General features: G+C 34.5%; 1 protein-coding gene and 1 long non-coding RNA gene across 3 annotated transcripts in view; both read right to left on the minus strand.

Annotated features, from left to right (window-relative positions):
• The window catches only part of LOC108382236 (uncharacterized), a 15,248-nt gene extending 8,889 nt beyond the window's left edge, over positions 1 to 6,359 (minus strand). The window contains exons 1-2 of the long non-coding RNA XR_001849673.1: positions 6,344 to 6,359; positions 3,578 to 3,581 (exon numbers count right to left, since the gene is read on the minus strand). This is a non-coding gene — a long non-coding RNA (uncharacterized LOC108382236). The remainder of the gene's footprint in view (positions 1 to 3,577; positions 3,582 to 6,343) is intronic.
• The window catches only part of Mondo (MLX interacting protein mondo), a 419,132-nt gene that overhangs the window by 181,538 nt on the left and 224,457 nt on the right, over positions 1 to 13,137 (minus strand). The window lies entirely within an intron of this gene.

A 13,137-nucleotide genomic window follows, 5' to 3' on the forward strand; every position in this document is an offset into this window, starting at 1 on the left:
TTTTTTCAACGATAAAAATATATCACTGGATGCATTAATTGGAATATGCACTGACGGTGAGCCAACAAACACTGGCCCACACGGTGGAATTATACGACGATTCGAATTGCTGTTAAAAAGACCATTGCATTGGTTCGTTTGCCTTCTACACTTCAACGAACTTCCGTTTCGGCATTTGTTTGAAGCTTTGGATAAATCAACCAGCACTGGACCAAGATCGGCAACCGGAAAACTGAGCCGTCAAATCGAAACTTGTGAAACTCTTCCGGTAAGTTATTGCTATCACTCATTTATTATAATTGTCAACCATTTTTAATTATTTTATTATGATATATTTTCAGGTGGTGGACGGCTTCCAGAAAATTGAGTTGCAAAATATGCCCCCTGCTCCAGAATTGAATTTTCCACCGATTCGAAGTACTTATACGACATACCGGACATACCGGTTATAACGGAAAATGTAGAGGCTGTTATGGCGACGACATTAGAGAGCCGTGCGAAATTGCCCAGACTTGAAAGTAAAAAAGACTTCAAACAATAATTTTTTTTAGTTTCTTTTCTATAACTCACTTAAATTAATTTTTTCATTTACATATGTTCTGACTAAATAAATTTCTTAAGAGAAAAAATAGATATTATTATAAATAAATAATAAATATTATTATAAATAAATAAATAAAAATAAAGAAAAAACATAGCTATTTAGCTGATTTTTTCATGTAAAGGCCAAAAATGGTGATTTTTTGAAATTATTGTATGGGGAACCCCCCAGGGGAGTTCCAGGGGGTGTGCCACTGGCATGGGTGGATCGGCCGTCCAAAGTTAGTGGGGGTCGGTCATACATTTGGACTCGATTGGAGCACTCTAAATGGGTCAAAGTGGGATTTTTCAAAATTTGCCCCTACCCAAAAGTTCGACCCAAATTGGGGGACATCAGAATTCGTTTTAGAGGTATGGTTCCTTCGGCAAAGTTTCTTATTTTGATCCCTAGAATACGATTTTCACAGAGCAATGAGCGATTTTTTAATCGACCCGCCCTAGTATGTATATATAGATATTTTGCATATTTTCTATAAATAAAGTATTATAAGCACGCCACCCTGATGGCAGCCCTTGTTAACTTCGCACGCGACATATTGACATCCTTTTGTCTGAATCGTGATGGCCCGTTGCGTCAGCATAGAACGAATCCAATTTACCAGTACAGAATGTACTCCATGCCGTAGAGCAAAAATGCTCATGCTATCAAAGGTGGCATTGTCAAAAGCGAACTCAATGTCTGCAAATATGCCCAAAGCGAATTCTGGCATTGCTAATTTTGGCAACCAGATTTTGAAAAGCCGTCTCACAGGATTTCCCCGCCTATTAGGCATGTTTATCCAAATACAGAGGATGTGATGAGAGCGCCTCCCTACGAATGCGCAACTCTACCAATCTTTCCAGACATTTTAGGATGAAGGATGTCATGCTAATAAGCCTGTTGCCTTTGGGGCTAGTATAGTTATCCTTACCAAGCTTAGGTAAATACAAAGGCGATATCAACCAACTTCCAAGATTGTGGTATGTAGGCAAGTGAAAGCGATGCTGCGAAAATCTTTTTGAAGGTCGCCAACTAAAGCTCAAGACCTTCCTTAAGTATAATAGGTAGGACGCCATCCGGACCGGGCGATTTGAGACTGTCAAAAGACTCAATAGCATATCTTAGGGCATCTTCATTAGCCACAGTTCTCGCATATCATCTCCCTCACCAGTTGAGGGAGAGGAAGGCGTAACCTTCACCTGATTTCCACGAAAGTGAGTCTCTATAACAGAGAGTGACTCAATCCTAGTCTCCGTTAAAGAACCAACAGGCCTCTTGAGTGAACGCAGCTTTGTGGTTAGGTCCTTCTTTATAACTATTACTAGCGTAGCCGTTTGACTCAAGGTTTCAATACCACTGCAGTATTCTTTGAAAGCGGCCCTCTTCGCCGAGCGAATTATATTACATTCCCACGGCGTGTTGCCGATTTGATCCATATACTTCATACGTGTTTGTGCAAATTTTCGAGAGATACTTTATTTTTTCGCTCATTTTCTTAAGTTTCCCGCGTAATACAAATTTTGATACATGACAAAGAGAAAATATATATCGTCACCTTAATTCCCAAATGCCCTGACTAACACTTGTTTTGAAACTGCGTTTTTCGCAGATTTTGGTAGGATGTATTAAAATACACCTTCAACAAAAATTTTAAAGTGTTAGTACCAAAAGCAACGGAGTTATGCCACTTTTTAAAATGCCCTATGCATATGCATGATTTGATTTTTATACAAGCCGATTCTGAGCAGAAACTCCCTGGGAGTTTTCTCTCTTTTTGCTTTGCTCCTATTATGAATAAAAATTCCCTAAAGATTTTTTATATTAACTGGCGGAGTTGAGCTCTCAAAAAAGTGTCAAACAGCTTTTTCGAAGTTCGAATTTCCTCCTCCCAAGTTTTCGGGAAAAATGCTACTAAATGGGAGTTAATTATTGGAGAATTTCTTTCTCGGAAGAAACAAATTTCCGGAGAACAAACTCCCAGGGAGTATTAAGAATTGAGCTGATAATAGCCCCTATAATAAGTTGCATTCGATATTCGACTGTGGTCGAAAGTGCTGATCGAACGAATTTTCATTTGGTATTATGTCGCCCATCCGATGAAGAATTGCGCTATTGTGAATTTCGCTCGTTTAGGTTGTTCACAATAGTATATTTTTCACCGCTAAGAAGCTTTGTTTACAAATCGAGCAAACTAAATAGTGTGCTTATACACATACATATGTACATATATGTATGTAAATTTCTGCAAATTAAAATGAAATAAAAAAGAAAGCGAGTTTATAAAAACGTGGTAAAAAAAAATTAACTAGTACAACGGAGTTCTGGTTGAACGATTCCTCAGAGGAAGAGAGCTTATAAAACTGGCCAGGAGCAGTTTAAGAGACTTTAAATGCAGTCATTCGAATATATTTTGACGTACAATATATTTAAGAAATTTTGTGATCCAAATCTATTTAAAATATATTAAAACTAAACAGCTCTATGATTTTGTTCTCAGAGATCGTGCCAACAGCGTATTGGCGATTTTCTTTCATAAGTAAAGCTAGACTTTCGACCTTGTGTTTAGTATTCACGGCGTTAGAACTGCATGAAATTAATCAAAATTGTTTAAAATTAGTGGCTAGCCGCCAAAAAGTAGGAAAACAAAAACAAAATCATACATTTTTCACAATTTTCTAACACTTCGCTACACCAACGAAAGCAAAATTCTGTTCGACAGAAAATTCGATACTCAACGAAAATTTCGACACGCTTGCATAGCTCATAATACGAATTTCACTTTCGATCTTCGATAGCCAGCGAAAATATAGATATAGATATATAGATAGATCGAAAATATTGAAACGTTTTGAGGTCAAATAAGCTTAAAGAAGAATGCTCATTAGTCATGAGATGACTGCATTCATTTTTCATTTACTTTACTGGCCGCTAACATAGCTGTGCGGCTGTAGAGCGTGTATTTTCAGATTTAAAATTAATCCAATGTGAGAGGAAAACTATACTTTCATTACAAACTGTCGAGAAAATAATGGGGCGTGTTCACAGTCACAATTAAGTCGATACTGAAGGTAGTTTCAGCTTTTTGACATAATTTCCAACGAGATTAACGAGGAGTGTATCTAATAATTTGATAATTAACGTAAATGATCGACAGCTAAAGTTTTAAGTACATATGTATACATTAGACTGCATCACTCCCCATACAAAAAAAAATCGGTTCTATTTTTCCATTGGAATTATAAAATCTATTATTTTTTAAGACGTCCACCAAAATATTTCGGAAAAATATTAAGATTTAAGTGAGCTGGACCGATTTGAAAATACCTCCAAAAATGGAGTTTTTTATGAATAAAAATAGTTTTTAAACGAAAAAAAGATTTTTAACAGAATAGTAATGATAAGATTTTTGAGGCTATTTTTTACTTTTTTCAAAGATTGGTATAGAAAAAACTTGAATAGCTGAACCCAAACTCTTCCGATTTAGACTTAAGAGGTGTCATTAGAAAGGTATTTTCTCACCCTTTTTATTTCTTTGCTAATAAACTCATTCAAAGGATGGAAGAGAAAGGTAGGATGAACGAACGTCATTCAAAGTTGAATTAAGATGTGTTGGTATTCGAAAAACAAGATGGGACACGAATGACATTTTTTTTGGCCAGAAATAAAAACAGTGTGAAAATACCTTTCTACTGAGATCCCATAAGTCTAAATCAGAACGTGTTTGGCCCAGTTATTCAAGTTTTTCGTAAACCAATCTTTGAAAAAAGTAAAAAAACAGCATCAAAAATCTCATTCTTGCGATTCCGTTGAAAAGATTTTCAAATATTTCTATGCAGATTTTTTAAGCTTAATCTAATTTGTCATCTGAGGGGAATTTTTTCAAAAAGTTCTTTAAGAAACTATTTTTATTCATAAAAAACTTCATTTTTGGAGGTATTTTCAAATCGGTCCAGCTCGCTAAAATCTTAATATTTTTCCGAAATATTTTGGTGGACTTCTTAAAGTATAATAAATTTTGTAATCCCGGCGGAAAAACCGCAACTTTTTTTGGTGATGCAGTCTAGTATACATATTTGTACTCAAGTTTCTGTGAAATGTATACATACTATTTTTGTTCGTCTTTATACAAGATTAAAAACAATACATGATTTTTCGGTTATTGACAATAATAAAAAGCAGTGTTATGAAACCAAATAGCATTTTTTAATAGTTTTTTCTAACTTGATACTTAGATACCTAAAAAAATGAGCGATACATTTGATCAATTTTTTTGTTCTTTTTTTTACGATACATTTTTTCATGACGTCGCGGCAACACTGTCTACGGCACGTAATTCGCTGTCCCATTCGCAATTGGCTCTCTCATTCGTAATTGGCACTGTAAACAGCGAAGCCTGTTCCCCCCGTGCCCGGTATTATTTGCTGCACAGCCTTAAGCCAATACCAGTAACATGGGAGAGGCATTTCACCACAATGGTTCCATCCCTCTCTTATGAACGAGCATTGGCTAACCGGCCCGGATCAGATGGATCTTCCAGTGTTTAATTTCCGCAGTAGTCATTTGCCAAGTCTAATCCACCCTCGCGGCCTTCTACGGGCTCTCAATAAGTTGGCCGGTACTTTCGTACCAAAAGTGGTACTTTGAAAATGATTTGGTACGTTGGTTCGCTGATTTTAATTTTGGTACTTTTTTCCTTAAAAGCGGCAGTTAAGGAAAACAACATTATTTCCATCTATATTAGCCGTGTTTTATTTGTCCAGAAATTTAAGCTATTAGCTTATTTTGTATGGAGGACTTACCCAACATAATTATATTGGCTTATGAAAAGCTATCTTGGCTTGTATATTGAACAAGAGGCATTGCCATTCAGCATCGGAAATGTTCTCCTTCAGCCAATCAGAAAGAGGCAAAAACTTACTATGACACTATTTGCAGTCAAACAACTGTCAAAATTAGGCTAACATCGGAAATAAGCTAATTTCGTTTTATTTGACCAAGATTTAGCTATTTGCTTGTGTTGGTTGAATAAAACATGTCTATTTTTGATTTTTCTATATTCTGTATTTATTTGTCAATTAGAAGTCCAATAATATAAACGAGAGCTTCAATATTCTAAATTCTCTGACAGTTCCTTTTTTCCTCCTAACGGCTTTGTTTACTTGTACTTGAGAAATGTCAGTGCCGCCGGCAATGCGAAATTTCATATTCTATAATTCTTGGGTGGCGCCGTCAATGCTACATCAACTCCGCAACTTTGGTCTTGTCAAATCATATATTTTTACAATTTTTCACAACTGAAGCACGTTTTCTATCGAAAAATGTATTAAAAAATTGACTGCTTTGACGGTTTCTTTTTGTTTGCTTTTACTTGAGAAATGTCATCGCCGACAGGACGCACAGTGCGGCCGAAATCCAAAACTGCGGCCAAAATTCGAAGCTTTGAAAAAATGATTCGAAATTTCGTACTAGGGGGTTTCGGGGTCACTAATTACTAATCCGCTGTCAAAATTGCAAAATTCAAAATAGGGAATCCAGTATGAGTATGCAGTTTTATAGCCCATTCAATTTTAGTCTCACAAAGCCCAAATTTAAAGCAGCTAGGACTTACCGTTGATTTTTGACAACTTTTTTTTGTTAGCGGTGCCAGTCATTTTCTTCCATACGAAGTATATTCGATGATATGAAGAAAATATTGAGCAACCCCTTCAACAAAAAAAAAAAATTCAAAAATCAACCGTAAGTCCCAGCTACTTTAAGCGTAACTTTATTATATTTAAATTAAATGGGCTACAAAACTGCATACTCAAAATCTTTCTGTGAAATCTACAGGTGAAACTAATATGTATAAGCGTGTAAAAAAAAAATCTATATATTATTCTGAAACATCTATATATTATTCTGAAACAAGGCGCTTATTCCCATTGATCTACAAGTCGTACAGAGACAAATTATACATCAAATTAAAGTGATCTGAAACTTTGTACAAACTTTTTAGATTTAAGATTCATTGAACCATTTTCGAAATATTTGCGTCGAAAGATATAAAAATTTTTACATTGAGCAAAGCATTGGCTCAGGAAAGCCAACCCATTTTTGAGAATTCCCCGATTTCGACAATGAACTTCCCCGATTTTGCCCGAAATTTCGTAAAATTCCCCACCCATATATATCTCCGGGTATATTTAGTATTTGTTTATTCTATTTATAAATATGTATATGTACATAATTCAGCTATGTACTCATAAACCAAACCAAACTTTTATTAAGTTTGTTAACAAATAAAAAATGTACGTATATGTAATATTTACATACATACAGCGGTCGAAAAAAAATTGAGTCGCACAAAATTTTGAAAAGTCTTCACATTTTTTTTTATTACTTAATTTGAGTTATTTTTATAAAAATATAGTTCATTCTTTAACAAAAACCGTTTAAATACAATTTTCAAATTTAATTTAATTTAAATACAACAAACTTTCACAAAAATTTCGAGCTTTTTAATTAGATTTTATAGAAAAATTTTGAGTATGCAGTTTTGTAGTCCACTCAATTCTAGTATAAAAAGTCCAAGTTTCAAGTACCTAAAAATGTTAGTTTTAGAATTTTGTTTGCCGAAGGCGTTGCGGTTTTCTTCTTGCTACAAGGAAAATCCTAAAAAATAAACGATAATTTTTAGCCATTTGAAATTTTATTATACTAGATTTGAACGTGCTACAAAACTGCACACGGCTCATACCACCGTGACGGGTGAGACATTTTAACTTACATTTTTTTAAATCATTATGAAATTAGTGAAGCAAAAAAGAAAATTTGTTACACAAAATTCCTCACAAAAATAAGCTCATCTCTCGCTTCCCCATGTAAGCTGAAATTCCCCACAAATACCTGTCTATTCCCCTTTTCCCCACGCAAACTGTGATTCCCAGCAAATCGGGGAATTTTCCACGGGTTGGCTTCCCTGGTGTGCATGTAAGCAGCGATACAGCGGAAGATCTGCAAAGAAATATTCCCTTTGCATATCCATAACGGCCAGTTGTTGTCTTTTGTATAAGTAAGAAAACAAAGCAGGCGATTTTCACGTCCGCGGTAGCCAAGGGGTGAGAGTTGCGGGCTACAAGTCTGTAGCTGCCAGGTTCGATCCTCGGTTGGAGTGATTGCGAAACAATTTTTTGTTTTTATTATTTATTTTATATTTTTGTTATTTTAGTTCAGTTATATATTTAATTCTACTTTATTTTGTTTTCATTTGCTTTATTATATATCACATTTTTTATTTTACTATTAGTTAATTTAAACTCGAGTTGCATTTTCTTAAAAAGTCAACAACAACTAACTGCCAAGCCACGTAAAAAAAATATAGATCTTATTAAAACCGAATGAAAACGAAATAAATGAAAATTCTACTGGCCGTGGGACTCGAACCCACGACCTTGCGGCTCGTTTATCCGCATTACTGCCGTCTGTAAGGGTAAAATTATATGCGCATATTTGTGCCAGATTATATACATAAGCTTTGCCGTCTGGCACAGCTTTTAGATAATTTAAATATTTATCACAATACGATCGTCAGACGAAAAAGGTTTAACGAGGTTTTGGTTTAAAAATAATTATAACAGGATTGAAACCTGTTTGAAAAATCGAATTAAATTAAATTATATGTAATATAAAAACAACAACAAAAATTATAAAGTTAAACTCAAATTATTTAATTAGTCAAATGAATTATAAAAGTATTACATGGGTTAAAAATTTTTTTTCTGAACTTTATTTGAGAGGGTTGCCATATGTTTTAGAAATTAAATTCAACTTGAATTAAAGGAATTAGATACACAGTTTAAATATGTATCGCAATATATGCGTCCGTCGGAAATGGTTTAACAAGGTTTTGGTTTCAAAATATTTTTAATAACGTTGCCACATGTTTTAAAATTAGAATTAAATTACAGTAAGCATAAATTAAATGAAATATTAAAATATGACGTGAAAACAAGGTGGTAAGATATCCTTAGTTTCAATATTTAGAATATTAAGGAGGGTGCCTAAGTTAAAGCAATTTTTAAAAATATGGGTATCACATGAAAGCGGTTTAAAAAGGCTTTGTTTCTGAACTGTATGTAGAAGTGTTGTAACGTATTTAAAAAATAAAATTTAACTTAATTCATCAGGCACATGAAATATGTAGGCATCACAATATCTGACGCAAGAGATTTGTTTATTTCTTAACTATATTTAGGGGGGCTGGCACAGCCCGCAGGTCAAGACGAAAGCGCTAAACTGATCCTTTTTTATAAAAGTCTAGCTGACTATAAAACAAACCCCATACAAATTCAGTTTTCAAACTTTTGCACAAAAATTTTAAAAATTTCGCAATTTTTCCCAAACTTTCAAACTATTTAATCAGAACCTTTAGAAAAAATTGTGGTAGCCCATTTAATTCTAGTATAATGAAGTGTAAGTTTCAAGCTGCTTAAAAATTCCGTTGATTTTTGGGATTTGTTTTTGTGCTGGCAGTATGATCAATATAAAAGAAAATTGTCGAGCATACTTTGTATTGAAAAAACGTGAAACACCTTCAACCAAAAAAATTCTCAAAAATTAACGGGATTTTTTAGAAACTTGAAAATTGTATTTTATTATACTAGAATTATATGGGCTACAAAAGTTTTTTCTAAAGATTCTGATTAAAAAAATTTGAAATTTGGATGGAAATTTGGGAATTTTTTATAATTCTTGTACAAAGGTTGAAAACTGAAGTTATATGCGGTTTGTTTTACAGCCAGCTTCTTCCTCTTCTTCTTTATTGGCGCTGTAACCGCCTAGGCGATTTTCGCCGAGTCCAAAACAGCACGCCAGTCATTTCTCTTCCGTACCAATTGACTCCAATTGGAAATTCCAAGTGAAGCAAAGTCCTGCTCCACCTGGTCTTTCCAACGCAGAGAAGGCCTTCTTCTTTCTCTGTTACCAGCATCGCGGCCCGCATTGAATACTTTCTGAGCAGGAGAGTTTCTGTCCATTCGAACGACATGGCTAAGCCAGCGAACCCACTGAATTTTAATTNAAAGGTCCGTAAATCTTTCGCAGAATCTTTCTCTCGAAAACTCCAAGAGCCGCCTCATCAGATGCTTTCATTGTCCATGCTTCCGCGCCATACACCAGCACAGGCATGATGAGTGACTTATAGAGTGTGATCTTTGTACGACGAGAGAGGACTTCTCAATTGCCTACTCAGCCCAAAGTAGCACTTGTTGGCAAGAGTGATTCTCCGTTGGATTTCAAGGCTGACATTATTATTGGTGTTAACGCTGGTTCCCAAATAAACGAAGTCGTCTACTTTTTCAAGCCTGTAACTGTCAACAGTGACGCGGGTGTCAAGACGCGTATGCACTGACTGTTTGTGTGATTACAGGAGATACCTCCTTTTGTCCTCGTTCACCATCAGTCGAAATATCGCACTGTTATTATTTTGTGGGCATCTGTATGTATAAGTAATATTAGTTCGATCTTTTCGGCTCCAGGAAATGATTAACACATTAAAAGAAGACGCCTTGGAACTAAATTTCAGTCAGAAATCTCTAAAGATGAGATGAACAAACCCGATTGTTGTATAGCCAGCTAGACTTTTATGAAAAAATAATAAACATTAAATAAACAAAAGACAAATAGCCAAAACTGGTCAAAATATCGCACTCCTATTATTTCGTGGACAACTGTAGGTACATATATACCATATAACTAACGGGTGATTTTTTTGTGGTTAGGATTTTCATGCATTAGTATTTGACAGATCACGTGGGATTTCAGACATGGTGTCAAAGAGAAAGATGCTCAGTATGCTTTGACATTTCATCATGAATAGACTTACTAACGAGCAACGCTTGCAAATCATTGAATTTTATTACCAAAATCAGTGTTCGGTTCGCTTTACGTCCGATTTATGGTCTACATAATCGACCAAGTGAGCAAACAATTAATGCGATTGTGACCAAGTTTCGCACTCAGTTTACTTTATTGGACATTAAACCAACCACACGAATGCGTACAGTGCGTACAGAAGAGAATATTGCGTCTGTTTCTGAGAGTGTTGCTGAAGACCGTGAAATGTCGATTCGTCGCCGTTCGCAGCAATTGGGTTTGCGAAACACATTTCGAACCGAACACTGATTTTGGTAATAAAATTCAATGATTTGCAAGCGTTGCTCGTTAGTAAGTCTATTCATGATGAAATGTCAAAGCATACTGAGCATCTTTCTCTTTGACACCATGTCTGAAATCCCACGTGATCTGTCAAATACTAATGCATGAAAATCCTAACCTCAAAAAAATCACCCGTTATGTTTCATACATGAAACTTTGCGTTATAACTTCTCCACTTAAGCAGCTTTGATGATGAAGTTTCACGGTCTTTTCAAGCCACTATATCTTGGAAGCTTAAACCAATCACGACTATTTGGAAAATCACCAATATCGGTGCTCTAGAAGGTACATACGTCCCTCCCGATTGTTCTGAAATGAGTTATCGTCATGTAACACGTGCTTTTAAGAATATAAGGTAAGGTAAACCTAAATATTTTTAAACTTAAGATGCATTAATATAATAAAGTTAAATTTTTGGTCGTCTTCAAAACTAAAATTTACTTTTTGAGTTTGTTTTACTGTACTGAGGAATTATTTTGTACTTTATTTTTGTTTTCCAGTTTCTGTCAATTTTTACACGATCGGATTAGTTTCCGTGTAAGATTTTTTTTAGTACTCTTACTTTGCTTTGTGAAGAACAATATTCGTTGGCTTAGTTCGCAAACGTGCTAAGTCCATTTTTTTTTATTTTTCAGGAGGGACAACCGTCTAACTTTTTTTGTTGTCAATATTTTTCTAATCTGTAAATGCAGTTTTATTCCTTAGTTCGTCTTGTTTTAGTACCAATAATCGGCTAATTTCAAAATAAAGCTGCTGCAGACTTATAGGCTCTTTTAGGACTTACCACATTTTCTCTTTAAGATTTTATTCTTTTAATGTGGACTTAGCACATTTTCAACCTTTTTTCCATTATTTTTTATTGTTAAAAGATTTAATTGTTAACTTTAAACATATTTTATTGTTTTAAAATTAATTATAACCTAATACAGTTTTATTTCATTGCTATTAACAAAAATAACTATTTTAAGTCGTAAATTTATGTACCATTTATAAAAGAAAATAATTAAAAGCAAGTAAAGAGGTAAAGTTTGGGCGAAACCGAACTTTATCTACCCGGCGCAGGTATCAAATACTGTCGTAAGCAGGGGCTTTTTCCCGATTTCAAACGTTTTCGATAATATCCTGAGTTAAACTCAATGAAATAATTGAACCACGTTTAGTAGAAATCGCTAAAGTGGCTACCGAAATACACCTTGTAGTCATAAATTGGGCGGTGTCACGCAGTCTTATTTATTGTTAAGAGATTAAGAGATCTGAAATTTACCGTTAGATATACGGGAAGCGAATGTAATTTTGGTCCGATTTGAATAATTTTCAACGAATTGCTTTTCCGTACCAGGTTTATTAAGTGCACAGAGTTTGGTAGAAATTGATAAATCGGTTACCGAGTCACAAATTTGTGGTCATAAGTGGGCGGCGCCATGCCCATTATCCAAAAATGTATCATAATCTAATTTTCTGCTGAGTGGTTATCGCGATCATCGATTTTAAGTGAATTAGATTTTCAACAGATTTCTTAGCTAGACCCTAATTAAGGCTCGTACCGAGCTTGGTGAATGGGCTACTGAGATACAGCATTTCATAATAGGTGGGCGGGGTCACGCCCATTTTCCAAAAATAATAATAATATTTTTTACAAAAATTCTACTTCACATACTAATTTTGAACAATTTGCATCCAATATTTACTGAAATATCGTAGTTTTTGCATCTTTAGAAAATACCTTTATATCGGAAATAGGCGTGGTTACATTCAGATTCGCCCATTTTANCACCGACCAATTCCGCAAAAAAGCGCAACAAACTTTCCCTTAAATTTCAATCTTTTTTCTCAGAAGCTCTAGAATTTTTTACAACGCTTTTATCAACTTGCAATGTTGTGTTCCAGAAACTTTCAATGTTGTGGATCCCGAAACTTTCAATGTAGTGTTCCGACACCAAAGCAAAGCTTTGAAAAGCTCCTTTAAAAAAGCATAGTGAATAGGGCGAGGTAGATGACATCTAGATGTCGCCCTTGTAATACGTTTGCTACACCGGAAATAACGACACGCCATTTCTTTAAATAAAATTAATTGGTGCTCGTTTGTATGACTATGATGATTTTAATGCATGTGTGTGCACCTTTCTATTAATATCGTTGAATTATTTTAATATCTATTGCAAAATTTTATTCAGACAGGACTAAAAAGTAGAAAATAAATAATATAAAAAAAACTTTTTAATATACAACGCTTTTATAAATGGACTAAAAAGTAGAAAATAATACTTCTCAGTCCCATAGAATTTGTTTTGATAACTTTTGATTTTGAAATTTTAGCAAAAGTCATTATAAACAATCTATGAAATTGAAAATGAAAAACGTGG

This window comes from Rhagoletis zephyria, unplaced genomic scaffold, assembly GCF_001687245.7.
Source record: "Rhagoletis zephyria isolate East Lansing unplaced genomic scaffold, Rhagoletis_zephyria_1.1 Rzeph_scaffold_00144, whole genome shotgun sequence".
NCBI classification, from domain to species: Eukaryota; Metazoa; Arthropoda; class Insecta; order Diptera; family Tephritidae; genus Rhagoletis; species Rhagoletis zephyria.